Genomic DNA, 25,357 nt, shown 5'->3' with positions numbered 1-25,357 from the left:
TGTGAGACCTTAGTTGTTAATTGCTTTCTCATATGTGCCTTGACCACAGTCCTTCAGCAGACCGAGTAATCCCTTGCTCGAGCCAGAGACCTTGGGTTCAAGCTGGTGAGCTTTTGCTCAAACCAGATGAGCCCGCGCTCAAGTTGGCGACCTCATGGTCTCGAACCTGGGTCCTCTGCATCCCAGTCCAACGCTCTATCTACTGCACCACTGCCTGGTCAGGCCCGATGTCAGTGAATGTGAACAAAAGATTTACATGTGCCTGCATGATTTAGTTTAGCTCTTGTACTCCCTTATCAGGAGAAGAGCATGCCCCAAGCAGTTGCTTCCCCCTTATATTGGGCCACAGAATTAACCAACTGTGGAGCAGAGTAAACCTACCCCTCAACTTGGTACCAACTAAGCCCAACCAATCCACAAGCTGAAGCAGAATCATCCAGCCTGTTCAAACCTTTCACCCATTTCGATATTCAGTTATCTGTTTAATTGATTTGTGGGAGCACTTAATATAGTCTGAATATAAGACCTTTGAGACCATATATAATGCAAATATCTTCTCCTGGTCCATTGTTTGACTTTGCACTCTCTCAATGAGGTCTCTTTTTCTTAAGTGAGTGGGGGGAGATAGAGAGACAGACTCCCACATGTGCCCTGACAGGCATCCACCCAGCAACCCGCATCTGGGGCTAATGCTTGAATCAACTGAGCTATCCTCAGCACCTAGGACCAACACTTAAACCAATTGAGCCACTGGCTGCAGGAAGGGAAGAGGAAGAAAAGGAGGAGAGAAGCAGATGGTTGCTTCTCATGTGTACCCTGACCAGGGATTAAACTTGGGATGTCCACATGCTAGAGCCTAGCACAGGGGTCCCCAAACTTTTTACACAGGGGGCCAGTTCACTGTCCCTCAGACCGTTGGAGGGCCGGACTATAAAAAAAAACTATGAACAAATCCCTATGCACACTGCACATATCTTATTTTAAAGTAAAAAAACAAAACGGGAACAAATACAATATTTAAAATAAAAAAACAAGTAAATTTAAATCAAGAAACTGACCAGGCCTGACCAGGTGGTGGCACAGTGGATAGAGCATCGGACTGGGATGCAGAGGACCCAGGTTCGAGACCCCGAGGTCGCCAGCTTGAGCATGGGCTCATCTGGTTTGAGCAAAAGGCCCACCAGCTTGAACCCAAGGTCACTGGCTCCAGCAAGGGGTTACTCGGTCTGCTGAAGGCCCGCGGTCAGGGCATATATGAGAAAGCAATCAATGAACAACTAAGGTGCTGCAATGCGCAACGAAAAACTAATGATTGATGCTTCTCATCTCTCTCCGTTCCTGTCTGTCTGTCCCTATCTATCCTTCTCTCTGACTCACTGTCATTGTAAAAAATAAATAAATATGTCAAAAAAAAAAAAAAAAAAAGAAACTGACCAGTATTTCAATGGGAACTATGGGCCTGCTTTTGGCTAATGAGATGGTCAATGTGCTCCTTTAATTGACCACCAATGAAAGAGGTGCCCCTTCCGGAAGTGCAGCGGGGGCCGGATAAATGGCCTCAGGGGGCCGCATGTGGCCCGCAGGCCGTAGTTTGGGGACCCCTGGTCTAGCAGCTAGACTGACACTCTATCCACTGAGCAAACCAGCCAGGGCCTCAATGGGGTCTCTTGATGAAGAAAATTTCTTATGTTCTCTGTACCCAGCTACTCATACACTACTGCAGGGGTCCCCAAACTACGGCCCGCGACAGCCTTTTACCCGGCCCCGGTCGCACTTACAGGGATTCAGCTGGTTCCCTGATTCATGATTCATTTCAATTGTAAGCGCTCTGGCGCTTACAATTGAAATAATGCGCCCACCGCTATACAAGAACTCTCTTTCCTGTATTGCGCTCCGCGCTCACTGTCCTACCTAGATGATCACGTCGCGACGTTGTAGCGCGCGATGTGCATATCTAAGCCTGACAGACTGAAGACCGAGGCGCCGGGTCCACAGCGCGGCAGCGGCTGCCACACTAGGTAAGTATATTTTTTATTTATTTTTTAATTGGATTTTAAAAATGGACCTACATTGTGGCAGAGACCTGAACCTACATGGGAGGCAGAGGCCTGGATCTACATGGGGGGCAGAGACCTGGACCTACATGGGAGGCAGAGACCTGGACCTACATGGGAGGCAGAGAACTGGACCTACATGAGGAGCAGAGACCTAGATCTATCTACATGGGGGGGCAGAGACCTGGACCTTTATGGGGACAGAGGGCATGGACCTACATAGGGGGCAGAGGGCATGGACCTACATGAGGGGCAGAGGGCATGGACCTACATAGGGGGCAGAGGGCATGGATCTACATGAGGGGCAGAGGGCATGGACCTACATGGGAGGCAGAGACCTGGATCTACATGAGGGCAGAGACCTGGACCTACATGGGGGGCAGAGGGCATGGACCTACATGGCGGGGGCAGAGGGCATAGACCTACATTGTGGGCAGAAACCTGGACCTACATGGGAGGCAGAGGCCTGGACCTACATGAAGGGCAGAGAGCATGGGACCTATATGGAGGGGCAGAGAGCATATATATATTGGTATTTTTTTTAATAATTTTTATTTATTCATTTTAGAGGGGAGAGAGAGAGAGAGAGAGAGAGAGAGAGAGAGAGAGAGAGAAGGGGGAGAGGAGCAGGAAGCTTCAACTCCCATATGTGCCTTGACAGGGCAAGCCCAGGGTTTTGAACCGGCAACCTCAGCATTCCATGTCGATGCCTTATCCACTGTGCCACCACAGGTCAGGCTATATATTGGTATTTAACTATTATCAATTTGGAATCCCTAGGAAACAATGACGTCAAGAAAGAGAAAAATTGACTCAGAGTGTAGGATATTCAAAGAACAGTGGACTTATGATTACTTTTCCATGCAGTACAAGGAAAGAGCTGTGTATTTGATATGTCAGAATATAGTGTCTGTGTTCAAAGAGTATAATTTGTGTCGACACTATCAAACTCAACATAAAGATAAATATGATTGTTTGGTTGGAGATGTGAGAAAAGATAAAATATTAAAACTGAAAAATTCATTGTCAACTCAGCAAAATACTTTTGTGAAGCAGAAGCAGCTAAATATTTCATCACTGCGAGCAAGTTTTCAAGTTGCCAAGCTAATAGCGTGCGCTGGCAGACCATTCGTGGAGGGAGAATTTGTTAAAGAGTGCCTTCTTTCTGTTGCCAAAGAGATGTGTCCAGAAAAGGCAGACTTATTTAGTACAGTTAGTCTTTCAGGATCTACAATAACATGAAGGATTGAAGAAATGGGGGACAATTTGCATCAGCATTTGCAAAACTATGCGAGAAAACTTTCTTATTTTTCCTTGGCACTCGATGAGAGCAATGATGTTCGTGATTCTGCACAACTTCTAATTTTTATTCGTGGGATGAATGACAATTTCGAAGTCACAGAAGAGCTTGCTGCACTGCAAAGCATCAAAAGAACAACTACAGGAGAGGATATCTATGAAAAGGTTTCCCAAACTGTGAAGGATTTGGAGCTGGACTGGGCTAAACTATCCATTGTGACAACTGATGGTGCGCCTAGTATGGTGGGGCCTAAGAAAGGAGTAATTGTCACCTAGAGATGGACAAACTTAACCGTTCTCATCCAATAGCCATACACTGCCTCATCCACCAACAAGCGTTATGTAGTAAATCACTGAAGTGGGACTCTGTTATGAAAATTGTGGTACGTTGTGTTAACTTCATTAGAACTAATGCACTAAACCACAAGCAATTTCAGGAATTTCTGTCTGAGCTAAATGTGGCCTATGAAGATGTTCTGTACTACACCGAAGTCCGTTGGCTGAGTCAAGGGAGAGTTTTGAGACATTTCTATGACTTACTTCCACAGATTACAGCTTTTATGCTTTCAAAAAACAAAGAAGTACCAGAGCTCAATGATGCAGAATGGAAATGGCACCTCGCCTTTCTGACAGATGTAACAGAGCTACTCAACAGTTTCAATGTGCAACTTCAAGGAAAAGGGAAGCTCATCTGTGATATGCAATCACATGTAAAAGCATTTGAAGTAAAATTAGGCCTCCTTATTAAACAAGTGAAGGAGGAAAATTTCTGCCATCTCCCCTTAACTCAAAATCTGTTAGCGGAAAAACCCTTGATTGCATTCCCAAAAGAAGTATGTGTGGATTCACTGGAAAAGTTGCAAAAGGAGTTCCAATTTAGATTTAAAGAGCTTCATCTCCATGAACAGGACATTCAGCTTTTCCGTAACCCATTTTCTATTGACATTAAAAATGTGGATTCAATTTACCAAATGGAACTGGCTGAACTGCAGAATTGTGACTCTCTGAAAGACGCATTCAAGTCAAACAACTTGCCTAATTTCTATGCCCCTCTTTCATCAGAGACATATCCTAATATCAGGAACCATGCTCTTAAAATGTCAACAATTTTTGGCAGCACTTATGTCTGCGAACAGACATTTTCTAGGATGAAAAATTTAAAATGTCCAACCCGATCTAGACTAACCGATGAACACTTGCATCATTTGTTGCGGCTAGCAGTGACCAATATGGAACCGGACATTGACTATCTGATTAGCCAAAAGCAAGCCCATAGTTCCCATTGAAATGTTGGTAAGTTTGTTGATTAAAATTTACTTGTTCTTTATTTTAAATATTGTATTTGTTCTTGTTTTGTTTTTTTACTTTAAAATAAGATGTGTGCGGTGTGCATAGAGATTTTCATAGTTTTTTTAGTCCAGCCCTCCAACGGTCTGAGGGCCAGTGAACTGGCCCCCCTGTGTAAAAAGTTTGGGGACCCCTGCAGTACTGTGGCAAAGAAGCACAACAGACAACTGATCACCTGAGAGAGGCATACAATGTTGGCGGTATACTGTTGGCAATATTTGTTTAACTAAAGATTCTCTTGGATTCTTATCAATTATAGATGAGTTTTGACTGTCAAATTTCCCAGTACTTTGGAAATTTTTATTTTCTTGTGTCACCTATTATAATTTAGTACATAGGAAACAATCTGGATGAATAAACATGTTAATAGTGGTTACTTCAAAGGAATGAGATTACTAAATAAAGACTTCCATTTTTACTTTAAAAAAAAAGAAAATTTCTTAATCTTCATGAAGTTTAATTTGTCAACATTTTCTTGTATGGTTAGTGCTTTTGGGGTATAATTCCGCTTCTTATTCAGGCCAAGTAATATCCCTTTCACTGAAATTCACAAAAGTACATTTAAATTTTAGTTTTGTTTTGTTAGCAAAATTTTAAAGCTTTAAAATAATTGATTAACTTATGCCTGAAAAGTGAGGGAGAAAGGCATTTTTCTCTAATTTTCTGTAATAAAAGACAATATTTGTCTTGATTGATGTCACCATCCTAAAAGATTTTCAAAGGCAATCTGGGCCACATGCAATTTTTGCCTTTTTCACTGCCTTCGAAACCTAATCTTGTACCACACCAAGTACAACTCCACTGTAAGAACAAACTGTGCTTCCCCAAGTGCTACATATCCCAATATACCTTGCATTTTGATTTGGATCATATGACTAGTTTCAACCAATAAACTGTGAGTGAAAATGATACATGCCATTTCCAGATGGAAGCCGTGAAGAGCTGGTGTTCCTCCTCTGCCCAGCAATATTGGAAACCATGTGTTCCATTTCCTGCAGCCACCAGATGGCAGAGAACTGCCCAAAGTGCCTCAGACAACACATGAGTGAGAAGTCAACCTTCCCTGTGTTCAACCACTGAGATTTCAGGACTTGCCTATTGGAGTAGCTGACATCACTTAATCTAATTAATGCCCAAGGAGAATCGGAAGTCCTATTAATAGAAACCACCAAAGCCCTGCAAGTTGAATTAACGTCCTGGCAGTTTTTGCATCCTCAGCTCAGAACGGAGATGACCTTTGGCAAGTCCTGCCTCCCTGATCTCTTAAGTCTGATTATCCCAGAAGCAGAACCTGAGACAAGGATTAAGGTGTAGGTGATTTATTAAGAAGTTCTCCCAGGATCACCATTAAGGGTGTAGAGCAGTGATAGTCAACCTGGTCCCTACCGCCCACTAGTGGGCATTCCAGCTTTCATGGTGGGTGGTAGCAGAGCAACTAAAGTATAAATAAAAAGATAGATTTAACTATAGTAAGTTGTTTTATAAAGATTTATTCTGCCAAACTTAGCGAAAATCTGACATAAAGTACTTGGTAAGTAATTATTATTATATGCTTTAACTTGCTGTAAGTCTGCTTTATAAATTTTATAAAGTAAAGTTACTTCCTACTTTATAAATCACCATTACTGTGGAACTGGCGGGAGGTTAGAAAATTTTACTACTAACAGAGATACAAAAGTGGGCAGTAGGTATAAAAAGTTGACTACCCCTGGTGTGGAGGAAGCACGGCAGGCAAAGGAAAGAAGCCACACAAGTACGCAGCATCAGCAGGAGTCCTGAGAAGTTCTGAACTCAGACTGATCCAGCAAGCGGTTCTTGAACATAAATTACACCCTACACAAAGAGACCAGGGATTTTGGACTCTATTGAACTGCTAGAGTTGCTGTAACAAGGTACCACAGACTGGGTGGCTTAACTAAGAGAAATTTCTTTTCACACAGTTCTGGAGGTTTGGAAGTCCAAGATCAAGGTGCCAGCAGGGTGATGTCTAGTGAGAGCTCCCCCCTTGAGTTGCATATGACCACCTTCTCACTGTGTGCTCACATGGCCTTTTCTGTAAGTGTGGAGAGTGTGTGAGCTCTCTGATGTTTCTTCTTATAAGGACACCAGTCCTGTGAGATCAGAGCCTCATACTTATGACCTCATATAACTTTACCCACCTAATTAAAGGCCTATTCTCCAAATACAGTCACATTGGGGGTTAGGGCTTCAACCGATGCATTTGGAAGGAGGGACACAAATATTCAATTCATAACAAACTCCTACACCCATCTGTGACTGGCTGCCCAGGGAGGGTGAGTGACATAGATTCCCAGGCCCTCTGGTCCTCTTTATAAGCAAGGTGGCTGCAGTACCCCTGTGCAACCCTAGGAAGGTCACAGGTGTGAGCAAGTAATAAGTTAGCTTGAAGCTGGAAGATTGCTCTAGTTCTGGGTGACAACACTTACTTCCTGCTACTTGAGTATTGAATCAGTAAGAAATGGCTTTAAAATCTGTTTTAATGGGGGACTAAATTTTAATTGTATATCTACAGATTTCTCAGTCCACATCAGGCAGCATAAGTCTTCTGCTAGAATTGAACATTTCCACAGGATTAGTCTCCTATCTCCTCTCACAACCTGGCAATTTCACCAAAGAAGTCCCAGGTTTTTCAGAAAATCCATAATACTGATGGCAGGGCCTTCATTTCCTCCTCATTCAAATGCTCCCAAAGTACTGCCAAGCCCTGGCTGATCTCCCTGTCAGATTCCTCTGAGAGGGAGCAAACACCTGAGAAACCTCCACCCAAAACCCAATCAAGCATTTGTCTTAAAAACATTTGTCGGTCCTGGCTGGTGGCTCAGTGTTAGAGTGTCAGCCTGGCATGTGGATGTCTTGGGTTCGATTCCTGGTCAGGGCACACAGAAGTAACCATCTGCTTTTCCACCCCTCCCCCTCCCCCCTTCTCTCTCTCTCTCTCTCTCTCTCTCTCTCTCTCTATCTCTCTCTATCTCTCTCTTCTCCTCCTGCAACCATGGCTTGGTAGGAGCAAGTTGGCCCCGGGCACTGAGGATGGCTCCATGGCTTTGCCTCAGCCACTAAAATAGCTCAGTTGCAGAGCAACAGAGCAGTGGCTCCAGGTGGGTAAAGCATCACCTGGTAGAGGGCTTGCCAGGTAGATCTCCATCGGGGAGCATGCGGAAGTTTTTCTCTCTGCCTCCCCACTTCTCACTTAAGAAAAATTTTTTAAAAAGCATTTCCCTTGAAAATCAGGCATCTTCTGTGCAATAAAAAGGAATCCATTTTCTGCTTCTATTTCTTTACCAACCTCCATGAAGAGCCAGTGATTCCAGATCTGGGTTCTGTGGATGTCAGTGGTTGGCACAGGGGTGATGAGACACCTATCAGCGGGCTGGCAGTCTCTGACCATAGTGTGTGCCTGCCTACAGAGAGGTGGTGACTCAGGGGGACACGTGCCATTCCATTATCCCCCAGAGCAGCCAAGCCAGGGTCTGTTCCAAACAGCGCAGGTGCTCCTTAGCCGGAAGACGGGTAGTTTTCTCCCAGTTGAACTTGTACTTGGCAGAGAAATTGCTCAGCTTTTTACAATTATTGACAGCCTTGTCATTTCCAAAGTGGAGTGAGAAAATGGAAATTCTTGGATGGTGTCAGTGGGTACACAATGGGTGTACATTTGCTCTCTGTGTTCAGAAACATCTGTGGTCCCATCCAGTTGCACCCTGAAGGGAGATGGGGAGCTGCCAACCCCTATAAGACTGCTTCCAAATATTAAAAGAAATAATTTAAAATATTATTAATTCTGGGTTGACAGCAAACACAATCCTTTAGTTTTTCTTCCCCCACTTCAAATCACAAATCAACTCAACCATTTCTAGGACATATAACTCTACAGGCGGTTCCGGTCCATGTGTTATAAGAAATGTCAAGGCAGACTTGTGTTGGGGCAATGCCAACTCTTTGTAAGGTTTATGCCTTTCAAAATTGTGCTTTCTTCACATACTTAACCAAGTGCAAGTTGAAGAGACAACATAATCTACTTTGAGAGTGTGTTCATTTGAACTCTCCCAGAAGCAGACACTGAGATAAAGATTTGAGGATAAGTCAAGTACTTAAGAAGTAGCTTCAGTAGAGAATAAGGATGCAATGCAGAGAAAGTAGTCAGCCATTGAAATGCATTGGCCTCCATGGGTAACCAAAGTTCAATCCCTCTAGGGAAGTATGGGAGCCCCTGAGAGTCATCTACCTGAGGGGCAGGGAGCTGAGGTGTTGATCCACCCACTCCCCTCAGTCATCAGTGGGAGTCTGCTCTAGGGCCACTTTGATGCCCAGGACTCTGGCTGCCACAGTTGAAACAAAACAAACTCTTTCTCTTTACAAGAGAAAGTTCCCCCTGAGAGAGAAAGGCAGGTTCTGACACCAGAAGACAGAGCGTACCAAGGCAGAGGGAAAATGTGTGACCTCAAGCTTCTGGAGATGAGAATCCTGCCACGTAAGTAGCACTAAGCTTTTGTAACCCATCAATTGAATGATAAATGTAAAAACCAAAAGGTTCCACGGACGAGGCTGGATTAACTGACAGGAGAAAAAAAATCCCTTCTTTTTAAATTATGGCATAAAACACGTAACATAAAAATTACCAACAGCCATTTTAGGTATACAGTTTAATGATATTAAGTACATTCACATTTTGTAAAGCCATCACACCATCCATCTCCAGAAATCTTTTTATCTTGCAAAACTGAAACTCTGTCCCCATTAAACATTATGTTTCCATCCTCTCTCCCCCCAGGCCCTTGGCAACCACCATTCTACTTGTGTCCCTGAATTAGGCTTCTCTAAGGACCTCAAATAAGTGGAATTATACAGTATTTGTTCCTTTGTAATTGGCTTATTTCACTCAGCATAATGTCCTCAAATTCATCCATGTTCAGCATGAGTCAGAATTTTCCCTTCCGTTTAAAGGCTGAATAACATTCCCTTGTACATGTATACCACATTTTATTTATTCATTCTTCTATTGATGGGCAGTTGGGTTGCTTCCACCTCTTAGTGATTGTAAATAGTCCTACTATAAACATTTAGTATGCATTTTTGGAGAAAAAGGGACCCCAGTTGCTGAGCTCTGAAGTCCAGCACTGCCCAAGTGCCTAAGGCCATGCTCCCATGGTTGTTCCCCACCTGTAACTGAGATGGGCAGGGGCACTGAGGCAAGCCAGGCCCCGGGAGATGCAGGGCTTCTCTGGGATAAGACAATGAGCTGAAAGGCCCAGCTATATCTCTGAGCTGCCCTGCCATCTTTGCTGCTCCCATCCCACCTTTCTTCCTTCCCTTTCTCCTTCCCTCTCTCCTGCACATTGCTGACAGCTCTTCCAGCCTCCCTGCCTCCATCCTCATTTCCCTATGTCTGTATTGCCTCTAAAAAATCTCTCACATGGCTTATCTCAACTTGACCTCTGCATCTTGGAAATCCAGTCTCACAAGGAAACCATTTACCAAACACCTCATTGACTTCACATGAAAAATATTCATCCTTCTGTCATCTCAAAAAAAAACAAAACTGGCTTACAGGGTTTTTAGAGAAGCTTTGCTTACTTTAATTAATAGAAGAAAGAATTGGGGGACCAGTTTTCAAAATGATGAGTTCAAAACCACAACTCCAAGGTCATAATTCAGAGATCAGGAAGCGGCCACTACAATACCAAAACTCTGGAAACTTACAAGCTAGGGGTTGGACACGGAAACTGCTAGGAAATAAAAATAAAAAAAACAAGATCTTGCCACCCATCCTCAGCAGTACTAACTGGTGAAGCAGTGAAGTGTTAGACCTCCACCTTCCAACTCTAGAGTGTTTCTAGCTCACTAAACTTAATTCATCTCCAGAATTCTAGCTGCAAGGGAGTCTTTGAAATGCCATGTTTTGCTGCCCAGCCTCTACTTTGCAAGAAGATACATGAGAGGGAGGTTGGCATGTATGCTGAGAGCAAATCCACCCATATCAACCACCAGGTGGAAAATTTAAGACATTTTCTGTTCTTTGTCATTTTCTAATGTTCACTGATTCTCACAGAAACCAAAGCATATAGCCCAGGTATCCTGGCCCAGGATCCCCCAGAGCAGACCTGGAGATAAGTATTTCAGTATACGTAGTTTGTTGATGAGGTAATCCCAGGAAGTGAGGTGAAGAAGTGTGGAGAGAAAAATACATAAGGGAAGCCAATAAAATATGTGATCATGAGCACTTCATTAGTTAAATACTGCTGTATAACTTAGCAACTTAAAATAACACAATTTATTATCTAACAGTTTCTAAGGATCACAAATCTGGGAATGTTTTTAATAGGTCTTTTGCATCAAGGACTCTCATAGGCTGCAAAGATGTCTGCCAGAGCTGCAACCTCAACAGAAAGCTTGATCAGAGAAGGAGACACTTCCAAGGTCAGGTGGTTGCTGGACATCAGTTTCTTCCTGGCAGTTGACTAGTGGTGGTCTGCAGTTCCTTGCCACATGGCCCTTGCCACATGGCTTGTTTCATTAAAGGCAGCAAGAGAGGCTGCTAATCCGACAGAAGGGACCATCTAGTGTAGCATGATCATGAGTCTGACTGCCATCACCTTTGCCACAGTCTATTGGTTAAAAACAAATATACCCACCCTATAGAGAAAAAGAACACAGAAGATATAAATATCAGGAGGCAGAGACCACTGGGTTCTTAGTCTGTCTGCCACAAGCAAACTCTGTGTCTGAGCAACAGGGGCTCAATCCTGCCTGGGAGCTCTAAGAGACCATGAAGCAGACATCTCAGAATTGTCCTACTGTAGAGTGAGAAAGGAGAATATCTATCCACCAGTATCTGTCTCACATCGTTTGAGGGCCACTCCAGAGGCATTAATTTTACAGCACTCTTGCTTGCCCACTGCCTTAGTCCATTTGAGCTGATATAAAAAATTGCAATAGACTGGTTGACTTAAAAACAACAGAACTTTGCCTGACCAGGCAGTGGCGCAGTGATTAGAGCATCAGACTGGGACACAGAAGACCCAGATTCAAGACCCCGAGGTCGCCAGCTTGAGTGCAGGTTCCTCTGGTTTGAGCAAGGCTCACCAGCTTGAGCCCAAGGTTGCTGGCTCAAGCAAGGGGTCACTTGGTCTGCTGTAAACCACCCCCCTCAAGGCACATATGAGAAAACAATCAACGAACAACTAAGGTGCAGCAACAAAGAATTGATGCTTCTCATCTCTCTCCCTTCCTGGCAGTCTGTCCCTATCTGTCCCTCTGTCTGACTCTGTTTGTCACAAAAAAAAATTTTTTTTTTTAAAAACACCAGAACTTTATTTCTGGCCCTGACCAGTTTTCCCAGTGGACAGAGTGCTGGCCCAGTATATGGACATCCTGGCTTCAATTCCAGGTCAGGGTACACAAAAGAGGCAACCATCTGCTTCTCTCCTTCTTCCCCTTCCACAGCCAGTGGATTGGTTGGTTCAAGCATGGCCTCGGGCGCTGAAGATAACTCAGTTGGTTCAAGAGCCTCAGCTTCAGATGCTAAAAATAGATAGATTGATTGATTGATTGATTCAAGCACATTGAGAATTAGGATTTCAACATATGAATTTGAGGGGTCAGGGGGTAGGGGGAGACACAAATATTCAGACCATAACACCTAATAGGCTGAGCACAGTGGTTTTAGTAAGTGCAATGAGCTGAATGGTGGACTTCCAAAAGATATATCCATCTCTTAACTTATTTGGAAGTGACTTTATTTGGAAAAAAAAGTTTCCTCAGATGTAATTAAGGATCTCAAGATGAGAACATCCCCAATTTAGAATGCACCCTAAATCCCATCACTGGTGCCCTAATAGGAAGAGGAGATAACACACAGAAACACACACAAAGAAGGCCGTATGACAGTGGGGGCAGAGACCGGAGTGATGCGGTTACCCGCCAAGAAATGCCAAGGATTGCTGGAACCAGCAGAGACCAAGGGAGAGGCACAGGACAGATTCCCCTCAGAGCCGCCAGAAGGAACCAACCTGCCGACACTGTGATGTCAGACCTCCAAAACTTATAAATTGCTGTTTGGAAGCCACTGTTTGTGACCAATTGTTATGGCAGCCCTAGGAAACAGATACAGTCAGAGAACTGAAAGCAGTTGTTGGTGTAACAGAGACTGTTTGCAAGCGACCTCCAAGGCAGTCCAAGGAAGTAGGAGTACCAACAGCATCACCATAGCACAATACTTTATTTTTCTATCTCTGAAAAGTTGTTGTAAATGCAGCAAAGAAATCATAAAGGTGGCAGTGCTCCATTCCCCCAGGGAGCAGACATTGCCTATATTTCTGCCTATCTGGCATCTATCTTTCCACCTTTTTATTAACATCAAGATCTCCCCCTTTTTTTTTTCTAGTGGGAGATTCCCCTTCAGAGTAATATTAGCACAAGGGCTGTTTCAATGCCAGCCTCCCCTCCCGGGGCAGGCACGGTCTCACACTCACCAACCCCAGGCTCATTGCTTTAACTCCTGGGTCAGTAGCCTAGGGTCATTTGGGAGTATTTGAAGGACAGTGGCAGAGTAGTAGCACATGGCCAGAGCTGCCTGCCATGTGACCTTGGCTCTGAATCCTCTTGCTGGCCCCAAGGAGGAAGCTTCATCTTACATAAGACACTCCAAAGCTGAACTTGTATGAAGTTTTCTATCCAGCATGAAAGTGCACAGGCAAATTGTGACAATACATGAGTGACCAGGAGAAGGGATGTGCTGAGCCCTGCCAGGAGCTTCCCCCTCCCCACAACATCAAGTGTTTGCTGTGTAGACAGAAGGGGAACTCTGAGCAGAGCTGGTGCCCAGTCCAGAAACCCACCTTGCCTGCCTCCTGTCTCAGGGACTACTGTTTCCAGGTGACTGGGAGATTTTGGGAAAACTTCTAGATGCCAACATTGACACAGCTTCTCAGTGTTTTACACTCAATGTGGATTCTAAATTCCTGGGTCTGTGAGCTTCTGCAGCAGAATGCAATTGTCTCCATGGGATTTCCCCTGAAGTAGTCGCTGACCCAAGGACTCGTGGGCAGGTGGTTTAATTGTGAGGTGGCTCCAGGAAACACAAGTAGGGATTGGGGATGTGAGACAGAAAAGGAAAGGCAGCCCATACAGGTGCGCCTATGAGTGTGTTACCAGCATAGAAACCTGCAGCTCAATCTCACTGGAGAACGCCACAAGACTGCATAGGGTACGCCCCTCAGTCATCCCGCCTGAGGGCAGAGGGAGCTAGGCCAACAACCCACCAGTTCCCATCAGCCATTGGTTGATAGCTGCTGCTGGTGGCAAGGGTAGGGATGTAGCTGTTAATTCCCAGGCACTTCCGGCTTGGTGTGTAGCCTTTGGCAACTTTAGAGCAAGCCCCTGGGCCAGAAGATGCAAATATTGGCAGCTGGGAGTACTTGCCAGTGGTTATGGCCACACACCATTAGCATGAGCACGTCACAACTCACATGCTGTCTAGCAGACCCCAGGGCTCCCTCACTCTCTTCCCTTTCTCCAAGCCTGTTCTATAGCTTCTGACAGATTCTGTGAACCTCTGATATTATGATTCGTAAAACACCTCCTTTAAATATAAGACCCCTAGAATCCATTTCTGTTGTGTGCAAATGAAAATCCTGATCAATATACTCTGACATCCCACATATAAAGTAAAATAATTTATAAATAACATATCTGGGCAGTTTAAAATATTTTTTCTTCCCCAAAACAATTTTCAAAGTAACGATGAGAAATTTAAATGAAAAAAAAAAAATAGGTGTGGCCTGGTTTCAGTGACATCCCACATGCCCAGGTTAAAAGTCTCTGTTTAACTGCTACCATGCTGGTCCAGCCCCCACTATCTCCCACCTGGGCCAAGGCAGTTCCCTCCTCTGGTCTCTGGGCTGCCCCACCCACTCTTCATATCGCTATCCATTAATCTATCAATGGCTTTATAAATTATATCTTGGCTATTATAAACAATACTGCAATGACTATATGGGTCATTTCTTTAATGTTGGTGAGGCCAACCTATGCCATCTGATCTAAAATTTCACACTACTCTGTATTTTATTTTACTTATTTTAATTTTATTTTTTTGACAGGGAAATAGAGACAGAGAGAGGGATAGATAGGGACAGACAGACGGGAAGGGAGAGAGATGAGAAGCATCAATTCTTCGTTGCAGCACCTTAGTTGTTCATTGATTGCTTTCTCATATGTGCCTTGACCAGGGGACTACAGCAGAGCAAATGACACCTTGATCAAGCCAGAGACCTTGGGCTCAAGCCAGTGACCATGGGATCATGTCTATGATCTCACATTCAAGGCAGCAACCCCCGCACTCAAGCTGGTGAACCCGTACTCAAGCCGTATGAGCCCGCGCTCAAGCCAGTGACCTCGGGGTTTCGAACCTGGATCCTACGTGTCCCAGTCCAACGCTCTGTCTGCCTGGTCAGATTTTATTATTATTTAGGTATGATGAAGCCAACAGAGAGGAGATGGCTGCCATTTAAAAGATACTATAGTTTGTTGCCTGACCAGGTGGTGCCACTGTGGAGAGAGCATTGGCCTGGGATGCTGAGGATCCAATTTCAAAACCCTGAGGTTCTTGGCTTGAGCACAGGCTCACCAGCTTGAGCACAGGGCAGGGTTGCCAGCTTGAGCACGGATCATAGACATGACCCCATGGTCACTGGCTTGAGCCCAAGGTCACTGGCTTGAGCAAGGGGTCACTGGCTTGGCTTGACCTCCCTGGTCAAAGCATGTATGAGAAGTAATCAATGAACAACTAAAGTGAAACACCTACGAATTGATGTTTCTCTCTCTTTCTGTCTGTCTCTGTCTCTTTCTCTTGCTAAATATATATATATGGTCTACCGGAAAGTTCTGTCCCTTTCTATCACAACAAGTTTTGACACGTAAGCACATATTTATTTGGCGCATGTGTGCCTCTCTATTTTTATCACTTAATGTATACATACTACGTAGCAAATTAACTAAAACAAAGTTGATTCACATTAGTCTTATGTGTGAAGCAATAGTGTACCCATGGCTACTGATAAAGTTCATTTACACCACTGCAATTTTTACGAATTTCAACAAGGAAGAAATGCTACAGAAGCATGTCTGTTGCATCCACCATATTCCCCGGACTTAGCACCCTTCGACTATCACTTGTTTTTGTCCTTACAAAATTTTTTGAAGGGCAAAAAATTCAAAAATGAAGAAGATATCAAACAAGCACTGGTTCAATTTTTTGCATCAAAAGATAAAACATTTTTCAAAAATGGGATATACAAATTGCCCTCACGCTGGCAAGAAATCATTAATAATAATGGCAATTATATTATTTAATAAACTTTATTGACGGTAAGAAAAATTTGTATTTTGTTTTATTCCAAAAACAGACAGAACTTTCTGGTAGACCATATATATATATATATATATAGTTGCTCACAGTTTCCAAGTGGACAGGGCACATGGTGCAAGGCAGGGCCACACAAGAAGCACCAGAGTCAATGAGGCATCAGAGAGAGCAAGGGGAAAATGTGGGCAAAGGTCTTTATCATGTTTTCTTCAGAAAAGAACAAGTGAGGAAAGGTGAGCAATTTTAAGGTTGGCTAGTCTGAATAATTTCAGCAGGCTCTGAGGACTAGAAATGATCCCTACTTCTCTGGTATTCTGGCCATGGGGTGATTAGGGCAGGTACATAATGTTCTGAAGTACAAGAGCCTTATTAAGGAGGTGCACATGATGTGGAATCTGGATTGGAATCCTTTACTATCTCTAGGAATTGGCTAAGCCTGGACAAACTAGCTCAGCCAGACTCCAGATCTCAAAGTATCAGAAACAACATTTTTTTATTTGTTTGTGACAGAGACAGAGAGAGGAACAGATAGGGACAAACAGGCAAGAAGAGAGAGAAATGATAAGCATCAATTTTTTGTTGTGGCTCCTTAGTCTCCTTAGTTGTTCATTGATTGCTTTCTCATATGTGCCTTGATGGGAGGGGGGGGTCTACAGCAGAGCAAGTGATCCCTTGCTCAAGCCAGTGACCTTGGACTTAAGCCAGAGACCTTGGGCTCAAGCCAGTGACCATGGGATCATATCTATGATCCCACGCTCAAGCCAGCGACCCAGCACTCAAGCTGGTGAGCCCACGCTCAAGCCTATGACCTTGGGGTTTCAAACCTGGGTCCTCTCCATCCCAGTCTGATGCTCTATCCACTGCGCCACCAGTGGATAGCATTATTTTTTCCATCCAGTTAACAATACCTGGCATACTGTGTCATTGACTTTTTTATTTTATTGTGTGACTCCCCAACTAGGTGCCAGCCCCATGAAGGTCTGTTTCAGTCCTGGCTATAACTCCAGGACCTGGGACAGTGCCTGCTATATGAGTGAATGCATGAACTGAACCATGTGTTCCATGAGTTATCCAATGACTACTCTCCAGCAACTGGTATGAGAGTCCAGTGACTACATGGTGTTTTCTTGCATCCCCAGTGGAGCAGGACATCTGCCTGGCACTCACAATCTAGTGTTAGGGAGCACCATATTCTGTGACCATCTAGTTCTTGGGCTTAAGCAGTTCACAGGAGTTAGACTCCCTGGACAGAGATGAGGGCCCTCATCTTGAGTGAGTGAAAGAGGGTGCTTCTCCCTGGAGGTGACTCTTAGTCACATTTTTCCTTCACTCCCTCCTCTGTCCTAAATATAGCCAAGATGCTAGGAGCTTTTTGAAGCTGGATTGAGCAATTCTTTTTTTTTTTTTTTTCAGAGACAGAGAGAGAGATAGACAGGGATAGACAGACAAGAACGGAGAGAGATGAGAAGCATCAATCATCAGTTTTTCGTTGAGACACCTTAGTTGTTCATTGATTGCTTTCTCATATGTGCCTTGACCGTGGGGCTACAGCAGACCGAGTAACCCCTTCCTCGAGCCAGAGACCTTGCGTCCAAGTTGGTGAGCTTTGTTCAAACCAGATGAGCCTATGCTCAAGCTGGCGACCTCGGGGTCTCGAACCTGGGTTCTCCACACCCCAGTCTGACGCTCTATCCACTGCGCCACCACCTGGTCAGGCCCTGGATTGAGCAATTCTTAATCTTAGGTCCCTGGAGTTGTGACAAGGCTAGGCTTAGATGAGCAAAAGGATGACAGTGTGAAGGTCTCACCTCAGAAAGGCTTTGAGCATACCTATAATGAGCAAGTCCTAGTGTCTGACCAGATAGATGGCACAAACTGAGAGTAATGGAGGAAGAAGTAGAGGAAGAAGCAAAATTCATTCATTCATTTAGTGCCAGACTCTGTTCTGGGAACTGGGGGTGTAGGAGAGAACAAAACAGACAAAAAATCTGGGCCCTGGAAATGAAAGGAACAAGTGTAGAATATTTACTTGTGTCAGAAAGCAAGAAAAGGTCTTTTAAAGATCAAAGGGTTTTGTCAAAAGAACACATAAGCCTGACCAGGCAATGGCACATTGGATAGAGCATCAGACTGAGATGCGGAGGACCCAGGTTCAAGACCCCGAGGTCGCCAGCTTGAGCACAGGCTCATCTGGTGTGAGCAAAGCTCACCAGCTTGGACCCAAGGTCACTGGCTTGAGTAACGAAAAATTGATGCTTCTCATCTCTCTCCCTTCCTGTCTTTGTCTATCCCTCTCTCTGACTCTCTCTCTCTGTCTCTGAAAAAAAAAAAAGAACACATGAACTAGATTAAAGGAGTCATAATTAGGAAAACATTCTTCTCTATTGATAAAAACCCGTATCATAAAAACTTGCTTACATATCTTTTTTTTTTTTACAGAGTCAGAGAGAGGGATAGATAGGGACAGACAGACAGGAACGGAGAGAGATGAGAAGCACCAATCATTAGTTTTTCATTGCAACACCTTAGTTGTTCATTGATTGCTTTCTCATATGTGCCTTGACCATGGGCCTTCAGCAAACTGAGTAACCCCTTGCTCAAGCCAGCAACCTAGGGTCCAAGCTGGTGAGCTTTGCTCAAAGCAGATGAGCCCGCGCTCAAGCTGGTGACCTCGGGGTCTCGAATCTGGGTCATCTGCATCCCAGTCTGATGCTCTGTCCACTGCGCCACTGCCTGGTCAGGCTTGCTTACATATCTTAAATGTAATTTCTTAGAGCTCCAATCAGGGCTATTAAATAAACAGACTATCTGATATTTCACATAACAAAAATAAGTAGCCAAATGCTATTTATTTTGAAAAAGCAATCTTTCCCCTGGGATAGTCATGCTGAACCATGGATAAATCAAAATACAGCACCTTAAAAGTATTCTGTTACCAGAAAGTATCATTTCTGAGTGACTTATTCTACTTTGGAATATTAATAGCTGCCAATTTCTGGTTCTTTTTTAGGTACCACTCACTGTTTTATGTGTATTTTTGTATTTTTCCGAAGTGAGAAGCAGGGGGAGGCAGACAGACAGATTCCCACATGTGCCCGACCCGGATCCACCCGGCATGCCCACTAGGGGGTGATGCTCTGCCCATCTAGGGCGTTGCTTTGTTGCAACCAGAGCCATTCTAGCACCTGGCAAAGGTCATGGAGCCATCATTAGTGCCCGGGCCAACTTTGCTGCAATGTAGCCTTGGCTGCAGGAGGGGAAGAGAGAGATAGAGAGAAACGAGAGGGGAGAGAATGGAGAAGCAGATGGGCACTTCTCCCGTGAGCCCTGGCTAGGAATCGAACCCGGGACTTCCACACACCAGGCCAATTCTCTACCACTGGGCCAACTGCCAGGACCTGGGAATATTTAATTTTTTAACAAGGAATTCATGTGCTAGGAATTAAAATGCAGAGACCTTGGTTAAGGGCACAGACCCTGGAGCCCAATGACTGGGTTTGAATTCCAGCTCCCCTCTCCATCAGATGGGTGACCTTGGGAAAGTCACTGGGCCTCTCAGATTAAATTACCTGTTGGTTTACAGGTAAACCACTTAGAATAAAGCCAGGCACATAGCAAGGGCTATCAAACCAGGTGTTAAAACTTAAAATGAGAGCTCCTTTATCGAAAAGTGGTATAAATAAATAAATAAATAGCATGCACCAATACATTGGAAACCTGTATTCAGCTCTGACTCTACCAACATTTAGCCACACGACCATTTTAGGATTACCCAAATGAGAAACCACTCCATGTCTGAACCAGACCTTATGTTTTATTGCTCATTGCAATGTGACTATAATGGAAACTTTAAGACATCAAGTGTTAGCAGCCAGATCAAAACACATTTTCAGTTTTGGACCTTCTATCGAGGACAGAGCTGGATAATGCCCAAATATAATTAATTGTGTCACAAGCCAACATGGTTCACTTAATTTCTAGGCACATGGAAGGACAATACTACTAGGCCTTGGTGGGATTGGTTGGAACCAGGTGACCTCCTTTACCAACAAGATGAGAAAAGAAGTATCACGTGTCCCTTCCAGGTGGAAGCATTTAAAGCCAACTTGAGGCCTCCATACTCCTTTCTGCTATGTTTATGCTGCTTTCCAGCTACACCAGCAGAACTGAGTTGTTGCTATGGAGACAATCTGGCCTGAAAAGCCAAAAATATTTACTACCTGGCCCTTTACAGAAAACACTTGCCATTTCCCCTTTAAACTACCAGAGTCAGTGAGTTGTTGCTACAACACAATGTAGAATGTTCTGATTGTTGAATTGTTCAAAGCTTCCTTTTCACCTTGGAAGGTTCAGGGAACCTATGTTGCTAGCGTGGTGTATTAAAGAGATCACAATTTTTTTCTACTCCTCCTGTCAAGAAATGACTGACAGAATGTGGCAGACAGGATGTCTGGAACTTCTAAGCCCAGGTGTTAAGAGGAAGCACATGCCTGACCAGGAGGTGGTGCAATGGATAGAACATCAGCCTAGGATGCTCAGGACCCAGATTTGAAACCCCAAGGTTGTTATCTTGATCACAGGTCACGAGCTTGAGTGTGGGATCATAGACATGACCCCATGGTGGCTGGCTTGAGCCCAAGGTCACTGGCTTGAGAAAGAGGTCATTGGTTTGGCAGGACCTCTCCACCCTCCCCCCGGTCAAGGCACATATGAGAAAGCAATAAATGAACAACTAAGATGTCACAACTATGGGTTGATGCTTCTTATTTCTCTCCCTCCCTGTCTGCCTGTCTGTCTGTCTCTCTCTCTCTCTCTCACTACAAAAAAAAAAAAAAAGAGGATGCACATTTTCCATTTTCTCTCTTGCAGGATGCTCAGGTCAGACTGTCAAGTGAGGAAAGGCTACTCAGGGAGAGGTGTGCTAGGGTTTTCAAGCCCTGTCCTCTGAATGCAGCCACACAAGGGACCACAGCCTACATCATGTGGAGCTGAAGAACTGCCTGGCTGAGCCAAATCAGCCACAAAATCATGAGAAATTATAACTGTGATTGCTCTAAGCCACTAAATTTGGGGATAGTGTGTTACTCAGAATAGATCACTGAAATGAGTATATGAGTGAGAATTAAACTTTTATTGTTTTAAAGCCCCCAATATTTAGCCCATCCTAACTGCCGCCAACCCTGTCTGTCTTCGCCTGTAATGCCGGTATCTGAGGCAAGGCAGGTCTACACTGGATTCAGGCAAATGGAAGAGAAACTGCAGAGCCATAAAGCTTTTGGCTATTCCAGTTTAATAGAGTCTCTCAACGGCAGACAAGCAAACCAGCAGGGGAAAACTGCTTCTCAGGCAAATGAATAGCAAAATGACCCTTCACAGTGGCGCGCAGGCAATCCGCCATCCGCCCTGAAGGCAAGTACCCATAGCCTTGCATAGATTATACACACATGGCACTGCCACATGCTCACGCACTAATCAGGCAAAGTATAAGCAAGCAAGCCTAACACAGCTGTTTTCTCAACACATCTACTCAAAGCTGGGGGTTCAAATATTTGAGCAGGACATCACCCTTAAGCAAATGTGGTTTACTTGGTCTTGGGGAAGACTCAGGGTTCACTGACTATGTATCAAGAGTCATGCCATGTCTAGATGTCTGCTTTTCAAAAGGAGAAAGTGTTCAGACCCTTTTATTACCCTGGTGATATCCGAACACAATTGGCAAGTCTCTTTTCTCTAATAGCAAGAATAAAGCAGTGTTCAGTGCTCACCTGTATGTTCTCTGACATTTCCCAGACACCCTTGCAATTGCAACAGACCCACGTGGCTACTTCTAGCCAATGGATTATCACTACTGGGCCGAGGCAATTAAAACCTAGTGTGCCCCCTCTAGTCTTCTGCTCTTCTCTGCAGGAGGCTTTGGAAGCCATGTGAATGATAGTGCTGGTGCACCATGGAGAAGGGTGGGATCTCTGAGTCGCTGCTTGGAGGCAAGCCCTGCTAACCAGCTTTACAGGAACTTGTGCTGGGTGAAGCCACTCAAGTTTCCAGAGTGTTTGTTTGTTTTCCCAATTTGTTTGTTATTGCTGCTGAATGGAACCTTACAATGACTATCAAGCTTAATTTCTGGACAAAGGAAGAATTCTCAGGAAAATGTTGCCGATGTTACAAGTTCTTTTTTTCCCAGCTACAGTATGCATAATTCATTTTCCAAGGGGAACTCAAAAAAACTTAGTGAAGAGCTAGCTAAGATCAATAGGCAGCAGTGTGCTGATCCCATGTATTTCTATGAGAGAAAAAATATCATTTATTACACAGCAAATGTCAAGGGGTATAGTATAGCCAAGAGCCTCTCCTGGGAGCAATACCAGATATGTCACTTTGCCAATCTGGGCCTCGGTTCTCCCATTTGGAAGGCTGGATGAAAATGTCTTACAATCCATTCTTCCATCAAAATTAATTATTTTCATTTTTTTAATTCCAGTCTGGATAATATGGGAAAGGGGAGCATAGAGGGAATTTGGAAATAAAATGCCCCTCCAGAAACAACCCCTGAAGATCACAAAAAAGGTTATAGTGAGAATGGGAGCAAGGATTATAAAACTTCTCCACTCCTGGGGTACTCGCTGCCCTAGATTTAAGCTTGGTACAACTTCATGTTTCTTTTGGCCAACAGACTCATTGAAATGAACTGTTTGTTTATGTTTGGTCTGTCCTCAGTACAGGAATGGTTCTCTGGGCACATAACTGATTATATCCAATTTACTTTCAGTTTTTCTTCTCTCTGTTGTGTCCTCACTTTGAAAGGTCATGTTCATCAAATTAGAACACTAGAGGTTGGCAGACAGAGATTTCATGAAGATGCCTAAATACCTGGAGCAGGATAAGGACAAAAAACTTTTGCAAGAGAAAAATAATTATAACAACCTGGGCACAGTCCTCAATTTGGACATATATTAAATTTAGTAACATTAGACTTTATTTTAACCACCTGATTTTCTCTGCAATATATGGTTTTATTTTCCCAAACCATTTCAATAAATTTGCCCTGCATATAAATGCCGCTATCATATTAAAATTGTGGCCCAGGCTAGTTCGCTCAGTGGTAGAGCATCAGCCCAGCATGTGGATGTCCCAGGTTCGATTCCTGGTCAGGGCACATAGGAGCAACAACCATCTACTTCTCCGCTGCTCCCCTTTCTCTGTCTTTCTCTCTCTCTTCCCCTTCTGCAGCCATGGCTCAACTGGCTCAAGTGAGTTGGCCAAGGATGGCTCCATGGCCTCCACCTCAGGTGCTAAAAAATGGCTCTGGGTGCAACAGAGCAAAAGTCCTAGTAGGTTTGCTGGGTAGATACTGGTCCGGGCATATGTAGGAGTCTGTCTCTGCCTCTCCTTCTCTCACTAAAAAGTAAAAAAATTAAAAATTAAGAAATGCAAACTGAAAAGTGGTGGTCTAAAATAGCACAAACAACACCAGGAAGACAAACAATCTAATCAAAAAATGGGCAAAAGAAATGAACAAACACTTCTCCAAAGAGGACATACAGATGGCCAATAGACAGATGAAAAAATGTTCAACATCACTAATCATTAGAGAAATGCAAATTAAAACCACAATGAGCTATCACCTCACACCAATCAGAATGGCGCTCATTAACAAAACAACACATGATAGGGGCTGGCAAAATTGTGGAGAAAGGGGAACCCTCCTGCACTGCTGGTGGGAATGCAGACTGGTGCAGCCACTGTGGAAAACAGTATGGAGATTACTCAAGAAATTAAAAATGGAACTGCCTTTTGACCCAGCCATCCCACTTTTGGGAATATATCCCAAGAACACCATATCACTGATTCAAAAGAAAAAATGCACCCCCATGTTTATGGCAGCATTGTTCACAATAGCAAACATCTGGAAACAGCCCAAGTGTCCGTCAGTGGACAAGTGGATTAAAAAGCTTTGGTACATATATACAATGGAATACTATGGGGCCATGAAAAAGAAGGAAATATTACTTTTTGCAACAACATGGATGGATCTGGAAACTATTATGTTGAGTAAAATAAACCAGGCAGAGAAAGAAAAATATCATACGACCTCACTCATTTGAGAAATCCAAGGAACAATGTGAACTGAGGAATGGAATTAAACCTGAAGGGAAGAGGGGAGGAAGCTGTTGGGAGGGGCGTAAGGGAGATGTTGAGGGGAATACAGGGAGGGCGGGTGCATTCAGGGAGACACTAGAATCTATGTAAACACAATAAATAAATTAAAATAAAATAGCACTAACAAATTGCTAGCACCCTAGTCTAAACCTCCATCATCTCCCTCCTGGACCAGTTCAGTTGATTCTGCCCAAGTCTCCAGGCTCCTGCTCTCTGTGTGACACCCCTCTACACACACACACAAACACACACAACAGTCTGTTCCCCCCAACAGCCAGAAGACACCAGTGAATACTTGAGTCAGGTCATATCCCTCCCCTGCTCAGAACTTTCCACAACTCTAATGTCACTTGGAATAAAGCCAAAGTCTTTCCCAGAGCCCACAGGGCCCTACACAATCCATCCTCATCACCTCCCTTCCTTCATCCTACCACAGGGCCTTTGCACTTGCTGTTATCACTGCCTAGAAAGTTCTTCTACCCAGTTGCCTCATTCACCTGCATCGTTTGCTCAGTTTTCACATCCTCAATGAAGCCCACCCTGACCATCAATCCATGGGAAACTTCAATCCACTCCCCAGCACTTCCAATCCCTTTACCCTGTTCTATAGTCTTTCTTCCATAGCACATACCACCTTTTAACCTACGTATATTTATGTTTTGTGTTTACTGTCCATATTCCCACACAAAAATTGAAGCCCTATGAGGATAGGAACTTTGTTTACTCACTTCTGTAGCTCAAGTGCCAAGCCCATAATAGATAATAAATATTAGTTAAAGGAACTGATGAATGAACAAATGAATAGAAGACTTGCTTTGGAATATCTAACTTACACAGAACTTTTAGAATATCTAATTTTGGAATATATCAACATTGAATTTTTTAATAGTCTTTTAAATTTTTTTATTTATTGATTTTAGAGAAAGAGAAATGGAGAGAGAGAGAGAGAGAGAGAGGCAGAAAACTCTATCTGTTTCTGTATGTGCCCTGACCGGGGATCGAACCAGCAACCTTTGCATATCTGGATGATGCTCTAAGTTATAAATCAGGTGATAAGCCATTCTAAGTTATACAATACCTTGAGCAGCAACAACAATATTGGCATCAGCTTTATGCA

At 43.8% G+C, this 25,357-nt stretch overlaps 1 pseudogene; it reads left to right on the top strand.

The window, feature by feature from the left end:
• The first annotated feature begins 1,944 nt into the window (after positions 1 to 1,944).
• Positions 1,945 to 25,357, top strand: part of LOC136388302 (aurora kinase A- and ninein-interacting protein-like) — a 56,800-nt pseudogene continuing 33,387 nt past the window's right edge.

Source organism: Saccopteryx leptura, chromosome 1 (genome assembly GCF_036850995.1).
Source record: "Saccopteryx leptura isolate mSacLep1 chromosome 1, mSacLep1_pri_phased_curated, whole genome shotgun sequence".
Lineage (NCBI taxonomy): Eukaryota > Metazoa > Chordata > Mammalia > Chiroptera > Emballonuridae > Saccopteryx > Saccopteryx leptura.
The sequence above is the reverse complement of the archived record's forward strand: the minus strand, read 5'-3'. Positions and strand labels throughout refer to the sequence as shown.